Source organism: Erpetoichthys calabaricus, chromosome 2, assembly GCF_900747795.2.
Source record: "Erpetoichthys calabaricus chromosome 2, fErpCal1.3, whole genome shotgun sequence".
NCBI classification, from domain to species: Eukaryota; Metazoa; Chordata; class Cladistia; order Polypteriformes; family Polypteridae; genus Erpetoichthys; species Erpetoichthys calabaricus.
In genome coordinates, this window is record NC_041395.2 from 23725322 (window position 1) to 23744725 (window position 19404).

A 19404-nucleotide genomic window follows, 5' to 3' on the forward strand; every position below is an offset into this window, starting at 1 on the left:
AAACTAAAGTGAAGCTATGAGAAAGCCATGTTAAAGTAATGTGTTTTCAGCAGTGTTTTAAAGTGCTCCACTGTGTTAGCCTGGCGAATTCCTATTGGCAGGCTATTCCAGATTTTAGGTGCATAACAGCAGAAGGCCGCCTCACCACTTCTTTTAAGTTTAGCTCTTGGAATTCTAAGGAGACACTCATTTGAGGATCTAAGGTTGCGATTTGGAATATAAGACGTCAGACATTCAGATATATAAGATGGAGCAGATTATTTAAAGCTTTATTAACCATAAGCAGTATTTTAAACTCAATCCTGATTGACACAGGTAACCAGTGTAGTGACATCAAAACTGAAGAAATGTGCTCAGATTTTCTTTTCCTAGTTAGGATTCTAGCAGCTGCATTCTGCACTAATTGTAATTGATTGATGTCTTTTTTGGTGGTCCTGAGAGGAGTGCGTTACAGTAATCTAGTCGACTGAAAACAAAAGCGTGAACTAATTTCTCAGCATCTTTCAATGATATAAGAGGTCTAACTTTTGCTATGTTTCTTAAGTGAAAAAATGCTGTCCTAGTGATCTGATTAATATGCGATTTAAAATTCAGGTTACAGTCAACAGTTACCCCTAAATTCTTTACCTCCGTCATGACTTTTAATACTAATGTATCAAGTTTGTTTCTAATAACCTCATTATATCCATTATTGCCAATCACTAATATTTCTGTTTTCTCTTTATTTAGCTTGAGAAAATTACTATTCATCCATTTAGAAACACAAGTAAGACATTGTGTTAGTGAAACAAGAGAGTCGGGGTCATCAGGCGCTATTGATAAATACAGCTGCGTGTCCTCAGCATAGCTGTGGTAACTCACGTTATGCCCCGTTATGGGACATTAATGTGTCTCATCTCTTTCCAAGTCTTTCAAGATTTTTTATATAAGAGAGAGATTTCAGCTGATAATGGAAAAGATTAGTGAGGTTGTCTCAGTTTTTAGTCTTTCTAGATATTTATTTGCAGAAAATCTACAACAACAATATTTATTTCTATAGCACATTTTCATACAAGTGATGTAGCTCAAAGTGTTTTACAGGATGAAGAAAGAGAAAAAAAGACAAAATATAACAATAAAATTAGGCAATACTAATTAACCTAGGATAAAAGTAAGGCCTGATGGCAAGGAAAGACACAAAAAAAATAACTCCAGACGACTGGAGAAAAAAACAAAATCTGCAGCGGTTCCAGTCCACGAGACCACCCAGCCCCCTCTAGGCATTCTACCTACTATAAATTGTATTAATCAGTCATTTTATTAGTTCCAATAAACAGAAGGATGACTGGAGTCCTAAAGGAAAGTTGGGGTTACACCCTTTAATTTAATTGTCCAGAAAACCAACCAGAGGAGCAAAAGAAAACAAGCTTCTACTCTGATGTTTTAGCCAACTAGGCTGCCTAGGGGCTCATCAGAGCTCCAACATGTGGAGGCTTCTCCCTGAAATGAGACGCCCTCTTCTGGGAATGTCTTGGTTTTAGAGTATCTCATGCAGTCCACAGGGGCGAGGCCTCTGGAACAATGTGGGTGGAGTTCACTTGACCTTGTGGGGTGGTTTCTTGGCACTGCAAAAACAAAAAGAGATGATTAGTGACTGTGCCCCCTCTTGTCCCAGGGTGGTAGTACACACCTTAGTAGAGTCTGGAAGCTGATCATCATCTGCCCAAGTGTGCCATAATCTCTATTCTAAGTTACTGGAAATAACTGCAAAGTTCTTTAGAAATAGGTGTGATGCTTTTTTTGCATTATGCACCAACAGAGAGACAGAACGTACATTTTATATACATTATTGTTGCATTTCAGGTCCAGAGTTGCACAAAGGATACTTAGACAATTCCCTTGAAAGTAAAATTCTTGGATTTGTAAAAAACGTCTTTCAAAGGCAGACTACAAATGCGATAAACTTCTTTATTTGTTTGGCTCCAGACGTCTCTTGCTGGAAATTTAAAGAACACAGAGATGTCTCCATCAGCTGTAGCATGCTTAGTTCTCTTAGCCGGGTGGTGAACGGAATGTAAGTCGCTGAGCTTTAAAGCTTTCTGCTAGCATGAGACATCTGACAAAGTTCTTGTGTTTTCTCTGTAACTAAATCAGCTCCAGAAAATGAAAGCTCAGCCCATTCACTCACAATATATGGTGGAGCATCCGGTTTTCAGTCCTCCCAGCAGCAACAGGTGATTCCAAGTAGTCAGACACGGGAAGTTATGTCAGAGGTGTTATTGCTTTAAATCAGCCTGTCTGCAGAGGGAGGATGAGAGAAAGGCATTAGGACACAGAACCAATCCCTGGTGCTGCGGTAAAATTGCAGTCACTAGAGCCGTTCTGCTGTCCCCTATGCACATGCATGTGACAAAAGATACAGTGCATCCGGAAAGTATTCACAGCGCATCACTTTTTCCACATTTTGTTATGTTACAGCCTTATTCCAAAATGGATTAAATTCATTTTTTTCCTCAGAATTCTACACACAACACCCCATAATGACAACGTGAAAAAAGTTTACTTGAGGTTTTTGCAAATTTATTAAAAATAAAAAACTGAGAAATCCCATGTACATATTCATAGCCTTTGCTAAATACTTTGTCGATGCAACTTTGGCAGCAATTCCAGCCTCAAGTCTTGTTGAATATGATGCCACAAGCTTGGCACACCTACCCTTGGCCAGTTTCGCCCATTCCTCTTTGCAGCACCTCTCAAGCTCCATCAGGTTGGATGGGAAGCGTCGGTGCACAGCCATTTTAAGATCTCTCCAGAGATGTTCAATCGGATTCAAGTCTGGGCTCTGGCTGGGCCACTCAAGGACATTCACAGAGTTGTCCTGAAGCCACTCCTTTGATATCTTGGCTGTGTGGTTAGGGTCGTTGTCCTGCTGAAAGATGAACCGTCACCCCAGTCTGAGGTCAAGAGCGCTGTGGAGCAGGTTTTCATCCAGGATGTCTCTATACATTGCTGCAGTCATCTTTCCCTTTATCCTGAATAGTCTCCCAGTTCCTGCCACTGAAAAACATCCCCACAGCATGATGCTGCCACCACCATGCTTTACTGTAAGGATGGTGCCAGGTTTCCTCCAAACGTGATGCCTGGCATTCACACCAAAGAGTTCAATCTTTGTCTCATCAGACCAGAGAATTTTCTTTCTCATGGTCTGAGAGTCCTTCAGGTGCCTTTTGGCAAACTCCAGGCGGGCTGCCATGTGCCTTTTACTTAGGAGTGGCTTCTGTCTGGCCACTCTACCATACAGGCCTGATTGGTGGATTGCTGCAGAGATGGTTGTCCTTCTGGAAGGTTCTCCTCTCTTCACAGAGGACCTCTGGAGCTCTGACAGAGTGACCATTGGGTTCTTGGTCACCTCCCTGACTAAGGCCCTTCTCCCCCGATTGCTCAGTTTAGATGGCCGGCCAGCTCTAGGAAGAGTCCTGGTGGTTTCAAACTTCTTCCACTTACGGATGATGGAGGCCACTGTGCTCATTGGGACCTTCAAAGCAACAGAAATTTTTCTGTAACCTTCCCCAGATTTGTGCCTCGAGACAATCCTGTCTCGGAGGTCTACAGACAATTCCTTTGACTTCATGCTTGGTTTGTGCTCTGACATGAACTGTCAACTGTGGGACCTTATATAGAGGGGAAACAGGATGCACCTGAGCTCAATTTTGAGCTTCATGGAAAAGGCTGTGAATACTTATGTACATGGGATTTCTCAGTTTTTTTATTTTTAATAAATTTACAAAAATCTCAAGTAAACTTTTTTTCACATTGTCATTATGGGGTGTTGTGTGTAGAATTCTGAGGGAAAAAATGAATTTAATCCATTTTGTAATAAGGCTGTAACATAACAAAATGTGGAAAAAGTGATGCGCTGTGAATACTTTCCAGATGCACTGTATATAGATAGAAAAGGCACAATATGATAGATAGTGTTACCACTAGGGGGTACTGCAGCACCCTAAACCCCAAACATAACTGCCAAGGCACAATCCCATTGCAATAACTCTTACAAATATCTTTCAAAAAGGCTTAACCAGTAGCATAAACTGAACATCACACAATTCTTTCTCTCTTTCTTCTCCTCCACAACACCCAGGCAAGCTTTGTCCATCCTCTACACCCGACTTCAACTGGCCTGAATGAGTATGAGTGGCTTCTTTTATTCTGGACCTAGGAGTACTTCTGGTGGTAGGCCACAGCCCGTTGGAAGAACTTTAAGGTCAAACAGAAGCTCGACAAGGTAAGTTCCCCCTAGCAGCCCCCACGGAATCCAATAGGGGTGCTCCATTGGGCTACAGGTCCCAGCATGTCCTTTGGATGTCTGTGTGGGAATCCTGACCATCTAGTGTATTGGGTGACCCTGTCAGGACTCCAGGCCATCTCCCCCTGTCTTTCCATCAGACCGGTGTGTCTACTTCTGTACTGCCATCTTCTATCACTCTGGTGTCTAAGACTGGGGACTCCCTGCCACTCTTTGTGCATGTTTACCACCTGGGTCTTCTAGCCAGGTAAGGGAAGGGAGTGCATCCCAGCAGGGACCCCTGTATACAATCTATTACAATAGATAGATAGATAGATAGATAGATAGATAGATAGATAGATAGATAGATAGATAGATAGATAGATAGATAGATACAGTGGTGTGAAAAACTATTTGCCCCCTTCCTGATTTCTTATTCTTTTGCATGTTTGTCACACAAAATGTTTCTGATCATCAAACACATTTAACCATTAGTCAAATATAACACAAGTAAACACAAAATGCAGTTTGTAAATTGTGGTTTTTATTATTTAGGGAGAAAAGAAAATCCAAACCTACATGGCCCTGTGTGAAAAAGTAATTGCCCCCTGAACCTAATAACTGGTTGGGCCACCCTTAGCAGCAATAACTGCAATCAAGCGTTTGCGATAACTTGCAATGAGTCTTTTACAGCGCTCTGGAGGAATTTTGGCCCACTCATCTTTGCAAAATTGTTGTAATTCAGCTTTATTTGAGGGTTTTCAAGCATGAACCGCCTTTTTAAGGTCATGCCATAGCATCTCAATTGGATTCAGGTCAGGACTTTGACTAGGCCACTCCAAAGTCTTCATTTTGTTTTTCTTCAGCCATTCAGAGGTGGATTTGCTGGTGTGTTTTGGGTCATTGTCCTGTTGCAGCACCCAAGATCGCTTCAGCTTGAGTTGACGAACAGATGGCCGGACATTCTCCTTCAGGATTTTTTGGTAGACAGTAGAATTCATGGTTCCATCTATCACAGCAAGCCTTCCAGGTCCTGAAGCAGCAAAACAACCCCAGACCATCACACTACCACCACCATATTTTACTGTTGGTATGATGTTCTTTTTCTGAAATGCTGTGTTCCTTTTACGCCAGATGTAACGGGACATTTGCCTTCCAAAAAGTTCAACTTTTGACTCATCAGTCCACAAGGTATTTTCCCAAAAGTCTTGGCAATCATTGAGATGTTTCTTAGCAAAATTGAGACGAGCCCTAATGTTCTTTTTGCTTAACAGTGGTTTGCGTCTTGGAAATCTGCCATGCAGGCCGTTTTTGCCCAGTCTCTTTCTTATGGTGGAGTCGTGAACACTGACCTTAATTGAGGCAAGTGAGGCCTGCAGTTCTTTAGACGTTGTCCTGGGGTCTTTTGTGACCTCTCGGATGAGTTGTCTCTGCGCTCTTGGGGTAATTTTGGTCGGCCGGCCACTCCTGGAAAGGTTCACCACTGTTCCATGTTTTTGCCATTTGTGGATAATGGCTCTCACTGTGGTTCGCTGGAGTCCCAAAGCTTTAGAAATGGCTTTATAACCTTTACCAGACTGATAGATCTCAATTACTTCTGTTCTCATTTGTTCCTGAATTTCTTTGGATCTTGGCATGATGTCTAGCTTTTGAGGTGCTTTTGGTCTACTTCTCTGTGCCAGGCAGCTCCTATTTAAGTGATTTCTTGATTGAAACAGGTGTGGCAGTAATCAGGCCTGGGGGTGGCTACGGAAATTGAACTCAGGTGTGATACACCACAGTTAGGTTATTTTTTAACAAGGGGGCAATTACTTTTTCACACAGGGCCATGTAGGTTTGGATTTTTTTTCTCCCTAAATAATAAAAACCATAATTTAAAAACTGCATTTTGTGTTTACTTGTGTTATATTTGACTAATTGTTAAATGTGTTTGATGATCAGAAACATTTTGTGTGACAAACATACAAAAGAATAAGAAATCAGGAAGGGGGCAAATAGTTTTTCACACCACTCTTATGTGGTGCACAGAATGCCAAAGTGCTTTACAAGTGCAGACCTAAGTTAATACTGGAGCACAATCATGTTAAGTGACAGCCTTCTTAAAATTTGACATCTAGATCTGAGACTGCGAAGAGTGTGACATATTTCTATGGTATAACTAGTCAACTTTGTTACAGTGTAAGAAATCAGAAAAAGGAGATACAGGTACCAAGGAACACAACAGAAATCAAATGAAACAGAGTTAGAAGGTCATACATATTGGCCTTACAGATCAATCAATAAACACTTAATGTGTTATTTTCTCAAAACCAAAAAATCATCAAGCTGACTTAGGGTGTCATTATGAAAGGAGGCATTGCTTTCAATGTCACTTCCTACCTCTGTCCATAGCTGTCATTTATTCTACAGAGATAACAGATCTCTGTGAAGTGATCGCCCTAAGCACCCTCTAAAATCTGCCAGTTTTGACAAATTACATGTGTAAATGCAATAAAGTACCACTCCAGCCTATTACTCATTCAAGCCAGCAGCTGTATTGTGACATATGGGAAAGTAATCATTACAGGCTGTGACACGAAAAAGAGCGGGAAGTTATGTGTGTGTGTGTGTGGGGTTGTTGGGGGGGGGTTTGGGGGCTATTGTCTTATTTCTGATCTGCATTTGAGGAAAAAAATAAAAAGCTTTGACTCACAGTAGTTTGTATTAGTCCTTTTCACTGTGTTTTGGAAGGACACTGATGGAGGCTAGAATTTTGGAGACCTCTGAAAATCTTTTTCTGCTTTTGCCTTCTTAATATTTCACAAATGTTGCCCTAAATGCACTTGCTTTGCCTGAATGTGGAACTGTTGAGAGCTGCAATACACCTTGGTGGACCATGGGAATAAAGAGATGGTGGATGATGCAGAACTGGCTGCTCACTGTTTGAAATGAAATACAGAACAATGACAAACCACCACATACTGTAAATAGATAGATAGATAGATAGATAGATAGATAGATAGATAGATAGATAGATAGATAGATAGATAGATAGATAGATAGATAGATAGATAGATAGATAGATAGATAGATAGATAGATAGATATCCATCCATCCATCCATTATCCAACCCGCTTTATCCTAACTACAGGGTCATGGGGGTCTGCTGGAGCCAGTACTAGGGCGCAAGGCAAGAAGAAATCCCTGGGCAGGGTGCCAGCCCACCGCAGGGCACACACACAATAAGCACACACTAGGGACAATTTAGGATCACCAATGCACCTAACCTGCATGTCTTTGGACTGTGGGAGGAAACCAGAGCACCCGGAGGAAACCCACGCAGACACGGGGAGAACATGATAGATAGATAGATAGATAGATAGATAGATAGATAGATAGATAGATAGATAGATAGATAGATAGATAGATAGATAGATAGATAGATAGATAGATAGATAGATAGATAGATAGATAGATAGATAGATAGATAGAGTGTATCCGGAAAGTATTCCCAGCGCATCACTTTTTCCACATTTTGTTATGTTACAGCCTTATTCCAAAATGGATTCAATTCATTTTTTTCCTCAGAATTCTGCACACAACACCCCATAATGACAACGTGAAAAAAGTTTACTTGAGATTTTTACAAATTTATTAAAAATAAAAAAATTGAGAAAGCACATGTACATAAGTATTCACAGCCTTTGCCATGAAGCTCAAAATTGAGCTCAGGTGCATCCTGCTTCCCCTGATCATCCTTGAGATGTTTCTGCAGTTTAATTGGAGTCCACCTGTGGTAAATTCAGTTGACTGGACATGATTTGGAAAGGCACACACCTGTCTATAGAAGGTCCCACAGTTGACAGTTCATGTCAGAGCACAAACCAAGCATGAAGTCAATGGAATTGTCTGTAGACCTCCGAGACAGGAGTGTCTCGAGGCACAAATCTGGGGAAGGTTACAGAAAAATTTCTGCTGCTTTGAAGGTCCCAATGAGCACAGTGGCCTCCATCATCCGTAAGTGGAAGAAGTTCGAAACCACCAGGACTCTTCCTAGAGCTGGCCAGCCATCTAAACTGAGCAATCGGGGAAGAAGGGCCTTAGTCAGGGAGGTGACCAAGAACCCGATGGTCACTCTGTCAGAGCTCCAGAGGTCCTCTGTAGAGAGAGGAGAACCTTCCAGAAGGACAACCATCTCTGCAGCAATCCACCAATCAGGCCTGTATGGTAGAGTGGCCAGACGGAAGCCACTCCTTAGTAAAAGGCGTATGGTAGCCCACCTGGAGTTTGCCAAAAGGCACCTGAAGGACTCTCAGACCATGAGAAAGTAAACTCTGTGGTCTGATGAGACAAAGATTGAACTCTTTGGTGTGAATGCCAGGCATGACGTTTGGAGGAAACCAGGCATAGCTCATCACCAGGCCAATACCATCCCTACAGTGAAGCATGGTGGTGGCAGCATCATGCTGTGGGGATGTTTTTCAGTGGCAGGAACTGGGAGACTAGTCAGGATAAAGGGAAAGATGACTGCAGCAATGTACAGAGACATCCTGGATGAAAACCTGCTCCAGAGCGCTCTTGACCTCAGACTGGGGCGACGGTTCATCTTTCAGCAGGACAACGACCCTAAGCACACAGCCAAGATATCAAAGGAGTGGCTTCAGGACAACTCTGTGAATGTCCTTGAGTGGCCCAGCCAGAGCCCAGACTTGAATCCGATTGAACATCTCTGGAGAGATCTTACAATGGCTGTGCACCGACGCTTCCCATCCAACCTGATGGAGCTTGAGAGGTGCTGCAAAGAGGAATGGCCGAAACTGGCCAAGGATAGGTGTGCCAAGCTTGTGGCATCATATTCAAAAAGACTTGAGGCTGTAATTGCTGCCAAAGGTGCATCGACAAAGTATTGAGCAAAGGCTGTGAATACTTATGTACATGGGATTTCTCAGTTTTTTTATTTTTAATAAATTTGCAAAAACCTCAAGTAAACTTTTTTCATGTTGTCATTATGGGGTGTTGTGTGTAGAATTCTGAGGAAAAAATGAATTTAATCCATTTTGGAATAAGGCTGTAACATAACAAAAGGTGGAAAAAGTGATGAAAAAAAAAAGCTGTGAATACTTTCCGGATGCACTGTAGATAGATATATAGACTTTTACTTGTCACATAATTGGGTTTTCTTCACATTAGAACATTAGAGCAATTGCTACGATAACAGGCCATTCAGCACAACATACTTGTCCATTATTGCCCAAAATGAAATCAAGTTGAGATTTGAAGGTTCCTAAAGTTCTACTCTCCATCACACTACTTGGTAGCTTATGTCATCTGTCTGTTCTTCTTTGCATGAAGAAAAACTTTCTAATATTTGCATGAAATCTTCCCTTACTGCTCTTCTTTTGGAATGCTGTCTGTCTATCTTTATTCCCAAGTTTCCAGCCATGTCCCAGTGTTCATGTTGTAGAACTTATTTTAAAGTAACAGCTAAGATCCACTGTACTGAATTCTACTATAACTGTAAAAACTTCAATCATGACACCTTTTATTCTCCATTTTCTTTAACTGAAATCGAGTACTGAGTAGAGCATGCTAGATTGTTGTTTGCCCTCATTTTTCACTACATACCCAGATCTGACAGACCCCAGTTCTTATTTTATTTTCAAATCCTTTATTCTCAAATATTCTAAGCTGTACATATACATCTGTTGATGCCACTGGCTCTCTCTTTCTCTTTCGCTTTCCGGGTGTCAATTCTTTTGTCATTTTTAGCTGTATTGTACCAGCTACGTGGTCTCCTTGCTCCCTACCTCTTCATGAAAAAAACAACAGTACTATTACGAATAGCAAGAGACAGGGATTTTAAAGAAATGAGTAGGAGACCAGATGTGTAAAGAAGAAAAAAAAACAGGAAAACAAGCCCCTCTACTCATCAAAACCAAAAAAGACGGACGAGAATCAAAGTTAAAGCCTCTGGGTCATTGCCAGAAAATAATTTAAATTACATCAAGAGTCACAAATCTTTAAGGTTGCTTTTATCTGTCAAACTCAAATCAAATATGGCCTTCCCAACTGACCTTTTGAACTTCTCCTGTAGGTGACGCTGAGATGGTGACACCTTAAGTACACCTAAAGCTTTCATAAATGACATAAAATGGCATCAAAAATGGCACAAGATGCCTTTTGACTCATGTTAGGGAATATGATTTTATGATTTAGTAGAAGTAATCGAGAATGGTAAAATGTGTTTTAGCTATTACTGTTCCTTTCATTTGTTTTTTTTTTTTTAAAGTGAAGCAGAGAACTGTGGGTTTTACAGTTTTTTACTTTTCTTGAACTGATCTATGTAAGTGTTATTAAAGTCAGCAGCTCAAAAGTTGAACTAGCAAAAATGATAGATAGGGCAGACTGGCAAGATAAAAGGTCAGAACTTTGTAAAATGGTCATTTATTGGGCATTTCAGCTTGTGTAAAAAGTGAATTTGTCGAGCTATTCCATATCTTCATGCATACATGGCTTGTGAACAACTGCTGATATGGTCTGTCAAAATGACATTGGACAGAGAGGGGCTAGGGTGTTCACCTTGACCCTGAAAAGCGTTATAAAAGTCAGCAGATTAAAGTGAAAATATTGAGAAGAAACACAATGAGAAAGTATAGGAACAAGGAAGAACACAGTCACCAAGAAGACCAATGCCAAGAGATGCAGCAATGTATCCTTAAGAGACTGAAAGCCACACACACTGGGTAAGCTGGTGAGCATCATCTGTGACAACTTTTGAAATATACCAGAATGCATGGTGATTTGCCATATCCATTTACATTTTTACTTGTTTCCATTTTTTGCTTATTAAGAATATTATTACATTTATAATGAGTGAAAAAGGTGTATTTCCTTCTACTCTTGCTTATATTTAATATTTGTTTTATCCTGCCACTTGAGGTATACTTTAATAAAGAGAAAATATCCTCTAATAGGTGAAGTGTAGCAGAGTAGCAATCATCTCTGCTTGAAGAACAAATCCATTAGTTCCAGATGCAAGGGTATTGCAGCTGCTAGCCTGTCTCTCCTTCCAGGCCAGGGGCCACATTTCTAAAATTTTACATGGACCTGAGTGAGAAAATATGTGTATACCAAAAAACAGGAATGTGCAAATGCCAAAAAAATCAAAAATCAGATTTATAAAACCTTGTGAATGCATATAACTTACCATTTATACATTACTAGCTGTCCCCCGTGGCTTCACCCATGTAGTAGTGAAACAGGACAGTGAGAAGGGCCCCACCCGGCTCCCCACTCCTGACGTCATGCTTCCTCCTCCCCTTGGCCCGCAGCCTCTCTCTCAGATTAGCACAAATATATTTCTTCTGCAAGCAAACTATGATACTTAGTGCAATGAGAGAAGTCGCAAAATCAACCGGAATGTTCAAGAAAATTATACAAAAACCCTGATCTAAATCCATTAAGTAGTTCTCTCGTGAAAAGCAGACAGATAGAGAGACGTTAGATTATATATATAGAGAGAGATAATAACATTTTTATAATATATGTACATGAATGTGCCTCCAACGCTTCCCTGAAACATCCATATATGGAGCATGCTAATCAACCTCATACACATGAAATAACAATACTGTTGAACTTCACTGGCTGGTAGAGCCGCTCCCTCCAGAAAAATCTAGACCCTGCTGCCTGCATTCAAGAATATATGGCTGTGCTCTGACACTGAGAGCACAAGGTCATGTGAGGCATTATAGCACCTGACCTCTGCGCTCTGGGAGTCAGGGAAAGACGTAAGACACTATCATCTACGTGGGAAACCACTATCATCTGATGCATGTAATGATGTGTGTGCTGCACCAATGAATAGAAATGGCCCTATGAAACACTGAGGGTTCAGCCAGTTACCTTACCAACAATCCAGCTACCACGTACAGAACCATCATGTCTGCCAAAGCTAGTTTGCCACAAAGTAAATGAATCTCCGGCTGATCCAGGCCACTGAGGCACGATGTTTGCTAGTCACATCTTGGATGACTTTTGCATTAATGGATTATAACTGCTCATGGTTAACAAAAACAGCTTCATTCTCACCAGGTGCCCTTATTATAATATGAGTGCAGTAAACTGCTCTAATTACATTTGGAGAAGCAGACACTGCCAGAAATTACAGTACAATTATCTTGTTCTTTTGTTTTGCACTCTTCACTGATTGCAGGAGCAGAATGCTGTGAAGAGTTCTCAGTTAAAATACAAGTACAGATTATATTAATCACTAAAAACAGAACTGGTACACATGTAAATGCAGCTTTGTTAAAACACACCGAGAACAAGGTGGAAGCTTATTAAACATAGCTGTGTAATCCCATGCTGCAAAAAGCCCGGGGTCCTAGAAACTATTGAAAAAAAATTGAAATGTAGAGATGTCACGTAATTGAAAGGAACAACTCTGGGCATCTTTCTTCTAGGAGAATTTGTTTTGCCAACGTGCTTGCCTCGCTTGTGTATTAGTGGTGGGAATAAAAGTAAAAGGGATACCATTTTGCCGATGTTAGCGGCTAAGTGACTTTGTTTTTCTTCAGACTTTTCATTTTGCGGATGTGCTCACCTTGCTTGTGTTGTGGCAGATGACCAGGGACCTTGCCCCACTGGGACGTCTTGAGCAGGGAAGGACCAGAAGAGGGGCAATATCTCCCCTGGGCGCAAGAGGGCAGCCCCCCTGGATTCCATCAGGGGCCGCATATACGGAGCTGGAAAGTTCAACCCTGTGGGGGTCCATGGCCACTACCAGGGGGCGCCTGGATGGTTCCTGAGCCCTGGAGGACAGCACTTCCGCCACACCAGGAATTGTTGCCAAACCAGGAACTCTGTACGCCCAGAGTGCTTTCGGGTTCAAGAGCAGCTCTTCCGCCACACCAGGAAGTGCTGCCATTAGACCATCTCAGAGCACCTGGAGCACATCTGGGGTGTTATAAAAGGGGCCGCCTCACTCCATTCAGGGAGCTGGAGTCGGGAGGAGGAAGATGGAGCTTGCGAGAGAGGAGTGGAGGCGGCGAGAGTAGTGAAAAGAGTTTGTGGATTGTGCACAATATTTTGTGTGGTGTTGTGAATAAACGGTTGAGTATTTTGGACATCGTGAGCCTCAGTGTCTGTCTGTGTCCGGGCTATCTTTCACAGTGTATTAGCAGCGGGAGGATAAGTAAAAGGGATACCGTTTTGCTGATGTTAGCAGCTAAGCGACTTTGTCTTTCTTCTGAGGTTTCGTTTTGCTGACATCCTGGCCTCACTTGTGTTATTAGCAGCTAAGCGAGTTTTCTGTTTCCTCGGAGGTGGAACCCTTACCCCGACTTCACCTCTCACTTCCAGGCTGGACAGAGACACACACTTCCACGTGTAGACGTTTATATATAAGATTGAATTGAAACCAACAATATCTGTCCATGAGTTTATTGATAAACGTGTTGACTATGGTGGAGATTGAAATTGTGAAAGAGAAAGTCAAAAGCAAAGTCACAGTCCTGGAGACCTCGGCCAACTGGCCACCTACCGCTTCAGGGTTTTCTTCAGTGAAGTCTGTGCTGGACCATTCAGTCTGATGAGAGAATCTTTCAATCCAATGATTCCAACGCTCCTTTATCCAAGATGACTTTTCCATATACAGAAGAGCAGCATGGCAGTAAAGCAGTGGCACCAAGTGTCACATCCTGATGCCGAGAAGAGAAATGGAACAGAGAAGGGTTAGTAATGGTTTAAAAATATTGTGATACTTACATTTCTGTACAAGAGATTAACAGAAACAGAAATACAGTATGCACAACCAATCCGCAGCTCTAGTCAGGGTATGCCAGACTTGAGAAGCGAATCTTCAGCCAGGGTTTAAAAGCTGAGCTGAAGGGGCATCTCTTCTGCGTAGGAAAAACATTCTGTGCTTTATGTATGCATACCCACACCATACAAAAACAGTGCTGGTTGCTTAATATCTTCGAGCACATCAGGCATGATGGAAAGAAGTCTTTTTGGGATATTTCTGATCACCAGGTCAGAATCCTGAGAAGTGACAACAGGTAGCAGATATAAACTCACGGAAAGCCAAAAAAGTTCTTCAGTGCAAATACATAGCACAGGCACTTTATAAAAGGGGACTAAAATAGAGTTTATACATCATACATCTTATTTTTAATGTATTATTTAATTGTGTTATATTTAAAAATATTTAAGTACTCTTTTATTAAATGTCTTTATGCTCCAAATATTTTGTAGGTGGTTCCCCAAGAGGTTGGGCAACTATTGAGGACTGTCCCCATCCCTTTACAAGGCAGGAACAATCATGTACAGGGCACCAGGTCATCACTTTGGTGGACATGAATACACAAATATCAGGGGTCCACTTGGCATCGCTAAGTCACCACTCCTACAAGTCTTTGGACTGTAGAAGGAAACTGGAGCACCTGTGAGAAAACTTACATGAAAATGGGGAGAACGTGCTAACTCCATTCAATGGGAACCAAGGATGGTCTTTTTGTTGAATTGCAGCAGCATTGCAACTGCACTACTATGCCAACTACTATTTTTTTCGTTTTTATTAAATAAACTGAAATGTTGTTAACTTTTATGGCTGCAAAAGTTTCAAGAGACCCAGAGCAGATTATGAAAACTGCTACACCTGCAATTAGGAAACCCTTTGAACTCTCGCTTTATATCTCTTCCTTATATAATAACAGTTTGTGAATCTGTTAATTTTAAAGGCATAATATAACCTGTGGTTTGTAAACCTCTGAAGGAGGTGGCAAGGTATCAGAGAGTTTCGTGGGGTATCATTAAATACTATTAAACTGTTTTTTGTGAGTCCTGTTGCATTTGATTACTGCAAAGCTATGATGTGGAAAGGCACATTCAATAACAAAAAGGAGGAACAAATCAGGCATAATTGCTTAGGTGGACATGCTGTAATTATCTGGGCTGAAATCAAATAATTATGCAGCCATGTGCCATTGCTCTGTATACAGAGCCAGCAACTGTGCAAATCAATGCGTGATTGTTATAATTGGTTTTATAATGCCAAGTATTGATAAATGAGTTAAAATTGGAAATCTTCAAATGGCAGCTTTGGAAGAAAAATAGTTTCATCTCTGAACTAAAATCCATCCATCCATCCATTATCCAACCCACTATATCCTAACTACAGGGTTACGGGGGTCTACTGGAGCAAATCCCAGCAAACCCCGGACAGGGCGCCAGCCCAACGCAGGGTGCACAAAAACACACACAATTTAGGATTGCCAATGCAGCTAATCTGAATGTCTTTGGGAGGAAACTGGAGCACCCGGAGGAAACCCACGCACACATGGGGAGAACATACAAACTTCACGTAGAGAGGACGCAGGAAGCGAACCCAGGTCTCCTAACTGCGAGGCAGCATCGCTACCACTGCGCCACCATGCCACCCCTCAACTATCTATCTATTATATTATAATATAGATAGATAGATAGATAGATAGATAGATAGATAGATAGATAGATAGATAGATAGATAGATAGATAGATAGATAGATAGATAGATAGATAGATAGATAGATAGATAGATAGATAGATAGATAGATAGATCCAAGGGGAAATGCACATACTCCAGCAGCAGCATACTGATAAAAAAAAATTATTAAATTAAAGAGTGATAAAAATGCAGGTATAACAGACAATAACTTTATATAATGTTAACGTTTACCCCCCGGGTGGAATTGAAGAGTCACATAGTGTGGGGGAGGAACGATCTCCTCAGTCTGTCAGTGGAGCAGGACAGTGACAGAAGTCTGTCGCTGAAGCTGCTCCTCTGTCTGGAGATGATCCTGTTCAGTGGATGCAGTGGATTCTCCATGACTGACAGGAGCCTGCTCAGCACCCGTCGCTCTGCCATGGATGTCAAATTGTCCAGCTCCATGCCTACTATAGAGCCTGCCTTCCTCACCAGTTTGTCCAGGCATGAGGCATCCCTTTTCTTTATGCTGCCTAGAAGAGGGTGCTCGCCACAACAGTCTGATAGGACATCTGCAGCATCTTATTGCAGATGTTGAAGGACGCCAGCCTTCTAAAGAAGTACAGTCGGCTCTGTCCTGTCTTGCACAGAGCATCAGTATTGGCAGTCTAGTCCAATTTATCATCCAATTTATCATCCAGCTGCACTCCCAGGTATTTATAGATCTGCACCCTCTGCACACAGTCACCTCTGAGGATCACGGGGTCCATGAGGGGCCTGATCCTCCTAAAATCCACCACCAACTCCTTGGTTTTGCTGGTGTTCAGTTGTAGGTGGTTTGAGTTGCACCATTTAACAAAGTCCTTGATTAGGTTCCTATACTCCTCCTGCCCACTCCTGATGTAGCCCATGATAGCAGTGTCATCAGTGAACTTTTGCACATGGCAGGACTCCGAGTTGTATTGGAAGTCTATAGGGAAGTATATAGGGTGAACAGGACCGGAGAAAGTACAGTCCTCTGCGCCGCTCCTGTGCTGCTGACCACAATGTCAGACATGCAGTTCCCAAGACTCACATACTGAGGTCTGTCTGTAAGATAGTCCACGATCCATGCCACCAGGTATGAATCTACTCTCATCTCTGTCAGCTTGTCACTTAGGAGCAGAGGTTGGGTGGTGTTGAAGGTGCTAGAGAAGTCCAGAAACATAATTCTTACAGCACCACTGCCTCTGTCCAAGTGGGAGAGAGATCGGTGTAGCATATAGATGTTGGCATCCTCCACTCCCACCTTCTCCTGGTATGCGAACTGCAGAGGGTCGAGGGCGTGGCGGACCTGTGGCCTTAGGTGGTGAAGCAGCAGCCGCTACATGGTCATCATCACATGTGATGTCAGAGCGACAGGCCTGAAGTCATTCAGCTCACTAGGGCGTGATACCTTTGGGACTGGAGTGATGCAAGATGTTTTCCAAAGCCTTGGGACTCTCCCCTGTTCCAGGCTCAGGTTGAAGATGCACTGTAGAGGACTCCCCAGCTCCAACGCACAGGCCTTCAGCAGTCGTGGCGATACTCTATTTGGACCCACTGCTTTGCTGGCACAGTCTCCTCAGCTCTCTGCTCACCTGGGCTGCTGAAATTATGGGTGGGGGGATGCTTAACACTAAATATTATAACTGATCATCAGAGGTGACTGTGTGCAGAGGGTGCAGACCTATAAATACCTGGGAGTGCAGCTGGATGATAAATTGGACTGGACTGCCAATACTGATGCTCTGTGCAAGAGAGGACAGAGCCGACTATACTTCTTTAGAAGGCTGGCGTCTTTCAACATCTGCAGACGTTTGTGGCGAGTGCCCTCTTCTACGCAGTGGTGTGCTGGGGAGGCAGCATAAAGAAGAGAGACGCGTCACGCCTGGACAAACTGGTGAGGAAGGCAGGCTCTATTGTAGGCACGGAGCTGGACAGTTTGACATCCGTGGTAGAGCGACGGGCGCTGAGCAGACTCCTGTCAATCATGGAGAATCCACTGTATCCACTGAACAGGATCATCTCCAGACAGAGGAGCAGCTTCAGCGACAGACTGCTGTCAGTGTCCTGCTCCACTGACAGACTGAGGAGATCGTTCCTCCCCCACACTATGTGACTCTTCAATTTCAATCATTCGGGGGGACGTTAACATTATACAAAGTTATTGTCTGTTATACCTGCATTGTTATCACTCTTTAATATTTTCTTTATCGGTATGCTGCTGCTGGAGTATGTGAATTTCCCCTTGGGATTAATAAAGTATCTATCTATCTATCTATCTATCTATCTATCTATCTATCTATCTATCTATCTATCTATCTATCTATCTATCTATCTATCTATCTATCTATCTATCTATCTATCTATCTATCTATCTACCACTGCGCCACCGTGCATCCCTATATTATATTATATTATATTATATTATATTATATTATATTATATTATATTATATTATATTATATTATATTATATTATATTATATTATATTATATTATATTAGACTGCATCTCTGTTGTTAGTCATTAGCACTAAAACATAAGTAACATGATAGTTATAATTGGATTCTAACCCTCACCTATTCTGTTTCTCTTCTCGATACTTAAATGTGGCACTTGGTGCTACAGCCCACCTGTCAAGTTGTTTTGCCTGCCTGAGGTAAACTCATCCTTGATGGAGGATCGCAGGAATCGTGGGAAAGAGGGATCCTTTCATCGGATTGGCTGGCCCAGCACTGTTTCATCCGTGGAGTGGCCAAATGGGGGAGGCCGCTTGATGGATGAGGTCTCCACGTCTCCAGGACTCTAAATATATCCAAATCTTATTATGTGATATCATCTACCATTAAATTCTGCTCTGTACTTCTAAATTTTTTATTTTTATACTGTATTGAGGATTTGTTCTGTTCTGTGTATTGTATTGTATTGACCCCCTTCTTTTGACACCCACTGCACGCCCAACCTACCGGAAAGGGGTCTCTCTTTGAACTGCCTTTCCTGAGGTTTCTTACATTTTTTCCCTACAAGGGTGTTTTTTGGGAGTTTTTCCTCGTCTTCTTAGAGAGTCAAGGCTGGGGGGCTGTCAAGAGGGAGGGCCTGTTAAAGCCCATTGCGGCACTTCTTGTGTGATTTTGGGCTATACAAAAATAAATTGTATTGTATTGTATTGTATTGTATTGGATAGATAGATAGATAGATAGATAGATAGATAGATAGATAGATAGATAGATAGATAGATAGATAGATAGATAGATAGATAGATAGATAGATAGATAGATAGATAGATAGATAGATAGATAGATAGATAGATAGATAGATAGATATGTAAGACACTATATAACATTTAGATTTTCACAATATGGTAAAATGGAATGATTAAAATCTTTCCCTATCTTTCCATAATTATTTAAAATATTCTACTAGTACATAAGTAGAAAAAGGGACACAGCAACCCCGAACATTTACAGGGTATGGAATGAAAGAAATTGGGGGCCGATTTTTAGTCAGAAGCCCTGCGGAGCATTTTCAACAGCAGATTTTGATGTTATTTACTACAATATTTTTTAACGCATTGTCCATAGACATGTATTAGCCTTCAAGAATTACATCTGGCCCCACAAGACTAATAAGCTGGAAGTCATCTGTGTGTCCATGTATCTATACTTAAGGAT

At 41.7% G+C, this 19404-nt stretch overlaps 1 protein-coding gene across 2 annotated transcripts in view; it reads left to right on the forward strand.

Annotated features, from left to right (window-relative positions):
- The window catches only part of mrpl23 (mitochondrial ribosomal protein L23), an 873401-nt gene that overhangs the window by 611702 nt on the left and 242295 nt on the right, over positions 1–19404 (forward strand). Inside the window, exon 1 of one of the 2 annotated variants that reach the window (XM_051923628.1) lies at positions 5236–5354. The exons of the other annotated variant lie outside the window; for it this stretch is intronic. The gene's annotated coding sequence lies outside the window, so the exon portion shown is untranslated. Of the gene's footprint in view, positions 1–5235; positions 5355–19404 lie in introns of those variants that run through there. 2 annotated transcript variants of the gene reach the window in all.